We start from the raw sequence: 6,926 nt of genomic DNA, 5'->3' as shown, positions 1-6,926 counted from the left end.
TCTTCCATCGCTGCATGCATTGTCGCGTTGCCTAGTTTTCGCCTACATCCACCCTCGCCGCCACAACTCTTTAAGTGAAACCCTAGTTTCGCCTGCCTCCATTGCAAATCTCCTTCTTCACTACAAGAAATTAAGGGTTTTAGCCACACATGGATGTGTGGCTAAAAGTATATTTATGTGTCACTATTTTTTTTTTACCCACACATAAGTCAAATGTCAACATGTGTAGGTAAAACTTTGTAAAGGAAGGGTATTATCCACACATATGTATATGTGTGGGTAAATCACCAAACATTTACCTACACATATATATGTCACGAATAAAATATTTTATGTGTGAGAAAAGATATTTATGATATACTGCAGCGATGATGTGAAAATGACATGGCATTTACACGTGGCAAATTTTATGTGTGGGTAATTCATCAAGCCTTTACCCACACATATATATGTCACGAATAATTTATTTTTTGTGTGGGAAAATATATTTTTGAAATAATGCAATGATGACGTGGAAATTACGTGGTTTTTACACGTACCTTTTGTGACACATATATGTGTAGCTAAATCTTATAAATTATGTATATGTAATTATTTTTTAATATTAATTATAGAAGAAGTATTATTATTTTTTAAATATATAAAATAAGCGTGGATAAATGTTATTATGTGTGAACAATATTTTTTATCACAATTATTATAAAAATATAAAATAGCATATCATACATTATATGAATCAAATATAATGAATTATGAAATACAATCTTTTCATGTATCGCATACAATGAAAGATACATTGATAAACATATAATTCGAAGTGTCTTCCTAAAAAGAAAGAAAATGAAAGAAGGAAACAAGTCCTATTGTTTACATCCTATGCTCCATGGGTTGATGAGCATCTGCGTCCTTTTACCCTACAAATTTTTTGCAATCCTCGATTTCACAATGGGGTCCGTACCACCAGTTAGCAAGTCCTATAATATCAAGTAAAGAATACAAAAAATTCAAGTAATAATTAAGACATTATCATGTAAAACAATCAGTGTTGAAAGGGCTACAAGAAGCAACGTACATTTCAATATAAACTTTTATTATATGTATGTAGTTTCATCACAACAAATTTTATGTATGTATGTATGTATGTATGTATATATATATATATATATATATATATGTAATAGTATTCTTAAATTCAACAAATACATATGGGTAGGATAGTTTTTTATAATCTTACCTACTAATGCTAGAGCCCTCCATATCAGCAATGTGCCTAGGATGAATGATACAGATACTCCAGTACAAATTATAAGCTGCAAAGTTCGAAGATTAAAAAATGGCCTTAAAGGTGTAACTATTGAAGCGATAAGTCTATCTACCTGATTTATGGTTGTCAAAGCTCATCTTAAATCCTTGGTGGCGATTTCAGCTATGAATACCAAAACCTTTAAACCAAATGCGACAACATTTAGCCTATGTCTATGGTGTCAACATTGTGTTGCAGAATAGCAGCAGATTTTACTTTTACCACATGAGAAAAGACTCTCATCCCATATCCAGTTTCCAATTTCCCGATGTCAAGAAGTAGGGCATTCTGTTAAGATTATTATAGTTTGCTAAATGAAAAAATTGGTTTATTACAAGATAGTAAAATGTAGTAATAGATAATACCTCTGCAAAGTAAATCGAAAGCCATCCTGCTGCACAGAATCCACTTGATACTATCATTGCCTGCTTCCATTTCAAATTCAGTACAATTTTAACTGTAATCCAACAATATGTAAAACATATATTTTTGGTGACCAATAATAGAGCCTCCATTCAGTTTTGCAGCATGTAATACAGAACACAAACCTAAAATCTAAAACTTAGCATCTTGAACAAGTCAACAATCCACATGTAGATCAAATGAATAAGCAGTAAGAAAAAAGGTCAAAAGAGAACCTTTGGATATTTTTCGGATGAAAAATTTAAGAGCATCTAGGCTCTCGTCACAGAATTGTTTCAACCGGTGGTTCCATGGACCAGGTTTTAAGTGTTTCTCAATCACAGAAAAGGAAGTTGCATTCTCGTGTATTCTGTAGCAAACAAATGATAAGCAGCATTCATATAATCTATGGCGAAATTCATTCAAACATTTGTAAGCAGTGGGAAGACAAAATGAGTGTAGTATCCACAGGAACAAATTGAAATGACGAATGCATACAATGTGAATTATGGACATCTTTGTCAGCTGATCATTTAGGTTTCACAGCTTTCCACATTATAAATTACAGCAACACATTAACAAGATCTTCCAACATAATGACAAGATTAGTTTGAAACTTACAAGAGACATATGCCATTCGGAAAATCACATCAATTACAATAGAAAGGAAATCAGAGGACATTGAGAAATCAGGCATTCCTACTTAGACAATCATTTTAAAAAAGGGCATTCGTTATTCAAAAGCAACATAATTTTGTTACAGTTCTTATCTGGTTTAAAATTGAAGGGGATCAAAGTTAATATAGTAACTTACATCGGATCGCTTTTCCTTTAAGTTGTTTGTGAAAACCCTTTTGATTGCTGAAAACCAGCTTCCCTTATTCCTCATGTTCTCAGCATTACCTTTTCTCCCACAATAACCTGCACGAGTGTCAGATAGTTTAGGCTTTGCAATGCCATCCGGCTAAATAACAAAACATACTTTCACTGTGCGGCGGTGGTTGGGTGTGAGATAAGGGGGAAGTTGCAGATTTTGAATTAGGGCTCCACTTCCTTTCTTTCTCACGATTTTTTTTTTGTTGGAAGTCAGCCAGGCTGACTAGTCACCCCCGGCGCACACTGCGTTCTGCCCGGCTCACCTCTATTTGCTTAAACGCGAGTCAGCCCGGTTGGGTAGTCATCCGCGGCTCACGCTGCATTCTGTCCGGAATTTGGATTCTGCGCCAACCAGGCTGACCGCGCCCATCGGCTCACTCTGAAAGTTGCTTAATTAATTCCAATTCCGAATTTTCCAAATTTCATCCCATCAACTTCATCTCCTTTCCAAACCAATAAAATTCATAGAAACCCCTTCCTGCAACCACAAAAATAATAAACTCCATCAAATCACTATGAAGCAAGACAACAAAAAACTAAACTAAAACTTAAGCAAATAAACAAAGCAATAAATTCGTGGGTTGCCTCCCACGTAGCGCTTTATTTAATGTCGTTAGCTCGACCAAAAATATGTTATCCATATTCAAATTCAAGTTTGAGCCACTCCATCATTTGAACCAACTCATCTTCCCCCTTCGCCTCTGCGGGTCCTTGAATAGATGGGAACGAGCTCGTCCCATTTCCACATGTAGAGTTCCCATCCACACTTAGATTGATAGCCGAGCTTGAATTTATCTTTCCCTTGTTCAAGTTGACAATCTGCAGTAAGCCATTGGTAAAGAAAGCATCAGAAGCAATTATATAAAAGAAAGACTCAACAATAGTAATTGGTTGGCGTCACTTAGTGACTCGATTGTGGTCATGAAAGGCTCTCCTAATGACTTTGTGTGTTATTTCTCCAAATTTTCCAGGAACTCCCGCTCAATCTCCTCCTCGACCAACGGATCAAACACTTCAAAATATGGGCAATATGCCGAAAGTGGAGTCGACAAGGACTCAACTTCATCCTCATTCCCACGCCATGTTAGCTCCTCATTCTCGTCATCACTCACCATATCCCTTTCTAGAACAGTGACAGTAAAGGCTTGCACAGGCTGTGTCTGTAATTCTTCCTTGGGATATATTGGTTCCTCATCAATTTCCTGCTGCACCATCTCTTTCACAGCAGCAGTAATTTGTGCAATTTGAGCATCGAGACGGTCTGCATCATCATCTCTCTGTTGGCGTTCTGCTGCTGCCTCTACGGACTCAAAATTCTTTGTGAATGCTTGAAGGGTGTCTTCCAACGTTGGCTCATAAGATGGAACCGACTGTGGATGACAATTCTGAATACTTTCACTGAATTGATCGAGGTTTGAATTCCATGTAAAAATCGGGTTCTCCATCCATCCATGATTATATGACTGCTCTTCAATAGTGTCACACATCTCCCAAGTTGAATTTGAGTAACAATTCCAGCCTTGATTGTATGTGCCACCGAGCATAGCCCATTCTTGTTCCCCTCTTACTCTGCACAATCGATGGATTTCATGTGTTAGCTCAGCTATCTGCTTCGTGATCTCACAACTTGAAGGATCCTCGCTTGGTGGATAAGCGTAATCCCACATATTTCATTGATACTATGCCATTCTTTACATTGAGCTCCAGATCTATAGCAACTTGGCATATATCACTCGTATTTTCCTCCCCTGGACTCCTTAATCACTGCACAACAAAAACACGAAACCGGTCAAACGCACCTGGGGGAGAAAAAAGAACCAAAAGAAAAAATAAAAAGAAACACGAAAATAATGCAACACAAAAAGCACAAAGCCTAAAGCTTTCCCCGGCAACGGCGCCAAAATTTTATTCAACCTAAAGTATACCTCTAGATTGCTCGCAAGAGAACGAGGTCAATCATAGAGTGATAAGTTGCCCAAGTCGTATCCACAAGGAAAGCTTAACAGGGCTAGCGATTTATGCGTTACACACAGAAAACAAATAAATCCTAAACATTCTATTCAAGTAGTTCAAAGTTATGTATCTAAAACAACGAGAAATAAATTCAAGATAATAAAACAAATGAAAATTCAAGAGTTAAAGATTCTAGGGTGACAGATCATCTTCTTGGGAAATCAATAAACAAATGAAGATCATGCACAATTCATAAACTCATAAAATTCTCCTAACGTAGGTTCTCAAACCATAGTTTTCACATTCAAGCATGAGTTTACGCTAATTAAATCACATGAATTCATCAATTATTAGACTATACGTTTCCGATTAAGTCTAATTCCAATTCAACCACGGTCAAGCAACGAGTTCTTCTCTCGATCCCACACGTTGCAAACACAATCAAGCAGTGATCAATTGCTAAATCGACTATCAAACAATTGAATCGGATAAAGTGCATCAATACATCACAAGCAAATCAATTAAACCCAATTGAATCTCCAACCCTAGATTATGGAAATTAGTTCATCATGCTGTAGAAATAAAAGAAAAAGTAAAAGTAATCCATACAATGAAAGCAAAGATGAAAAATAAAGAAATTCTTGCTAAATAAAAGTGTAATCCATTCCAAATGCGTAAAGAAAGTGTAATTAAATGATAATCTAAAGGTTTCCTATTGTTCTTGCTTCAAAAAAGAAAAATGATGGAAGTTCTAAGTGAAAAAGATCTATTTGAATCTCTAAAAACCGTCTTTCTTATGAGAAATTCCGTCAGAAAACCGCCAGGGTCAGCCCGATTGACTAGTGCGCCGCGGCTCACTGCCTTCTCTTCCCAATCTTCTTCTAATCATCCCCGATTCATTGTGAGCCATGGTTAGCAAGGCTCAAGCACTCTCTTTTGCATCATTGTGAGCTTACTTCACAATCTTCAAATGCTTTAACATCGACATTCTTCATTTAACACCTAAAGCATCACAATTAACCATTAAGCTCAAATTAACAAAAATCACCACTACTCTACACAACTTTTGCAATAAAAAAATGACTAAACTAATAATAAACAACGGCACAAACACGACAAAACACATATTAGAAGGTGCGGAAGCGTGATCTGAGGGAGCTCGTCGTATGGAAGAATTATGTGCACTGTTATTCTCAAGCCTTTCTTCCAACATCCGAATCCGATCTTCAAGTGTTTTAACATGCTCTCTGTTCTCATCTAATTCATCACGAAGTTGTACGTACGAGGGACGAATTGAGCCTTGGCTACACTCGCCTCTAGATTTGCTAGGCGACCGCCCCCAACCATTCAAACGTACTGATTGTCGCCCAAGGACTTTCGCTAAGATCTCTTTATCAGACATTTCATCCGGTGGATTATCTCGCCTTAGCTGCATCATATCTTCCTATTGATATAAGTTATTCAGTGAAGACAGGGCATGTACAAATGAAACAAGTCTTAACCAACAACTTTTAAGAAATCCTCTCAAATTTTTAATTAACAAATAAGTCCAAGTTTAGCTAAAATACAAAATATTCTACAAGCTATCATTTTTGGTCTAAATTTAGATATAAATCCCAAATATTTAATCTTGCTTCACTTGAACTAATAACAAGAGCACTTAGGTAAAAAAAATGGCATTACAATAGTAAATTAATAATTTAATACTTAAATACTTACATATTTCGCTTCGAGCTCTGGTGACGACCATTCCTTGTCGGATTGCCAATTACAAATGCGCCATGTCTCAATTTGTCCAGTTGGAGCATCCAACTCAACTCCACGTTCAATATGGTGGCGCAAAGTACTCTTGGATCCGTTTCTAGATTCCCACTTTCTTTTTGATCTCGAAATGGCATTCTTCTTGGCTCGTTGCTTTGCAGAAATAACATATACAATACTAAATTATTAAAATAACACATACATATTCATTTTACCTATAAATTATTGTGTACCTTGTATGATTCACTAGCCCATAAATCACACAAATAATCCCAGTCCTCCTTTTTAACTCCTTTATGTCCAATGCTCTTGGCCTTGATTGGATCTTCATCTCCTCCAATCTCTTTGAACTTTTTATGCAGAGTGTATCGGTAGGAATGCCAAGATCTCTGCATTTGCCTATCGATAACATGTATGACATTCTGATCTTCAACATCTATATCGAAGAGTGTGCAATTTCAATGTAAATATACATTTGACTTAATATTCATATGACAACATGTATGACATTCTGATCTTCAACATCTATATCGAAGAGTGTGCAATTTCAATGTAAATATACATTTGACTTAATATTCATACGACAATAACGTTAAATAAAATTTAAATTTGTAATTCTACTTACAAGAAG

The 6,926-nt window shown here is 36.1% G+C and overlaps 1 long non-coding RNA gene across 1 annotated transcript; it reads right to left on the bottom strand.

The window, feature by feature from the left end:
* Nucleotides 1–697: 697 nt before the first annotated feature.
* On the bottom strand, nucleotides 698–1,734 carry LOC131020000 (uncharacterized). Its single transcript, XR_009100572.1, has 4 exons — nucleotides 1,669–1,734; nucleotides 1,377–1,442; nucleotides 1,235–1,310; nucleotides 698–974 (listed from the first exon to the last, which is right to left on the bottom strand). It is a non-coding gene; the product is annotated as an uncharacterized LOC131020000 (long non-coding RNA).
* Between the last annotated feature and the right edge of the window lie 5,192 nt (nucleotides 1,735–6,926).

Source organism: Salvia miltiorrhiza, chromosome 4 (assembly GCF_028751815.1).
Source record: "Salvia miltiorrhiza cultivar Shanhuang (shh) chromosome 4, IMPLAD_Smil_shh, whole genome shotgun sequence".
Classification (NCBI taxonomy): Eukaryota; Viridiplantae; Streptophyta; class Magnoliopsida; order Lamiales; family Lamiaceae; genus Salvia; species Salvia miltiorrhiza.
The sequence above is the reverse complement of the archived record's forward strand: the minus strand, read 5'-3'. Positions and strand labels throughout refer to the sequence as shown.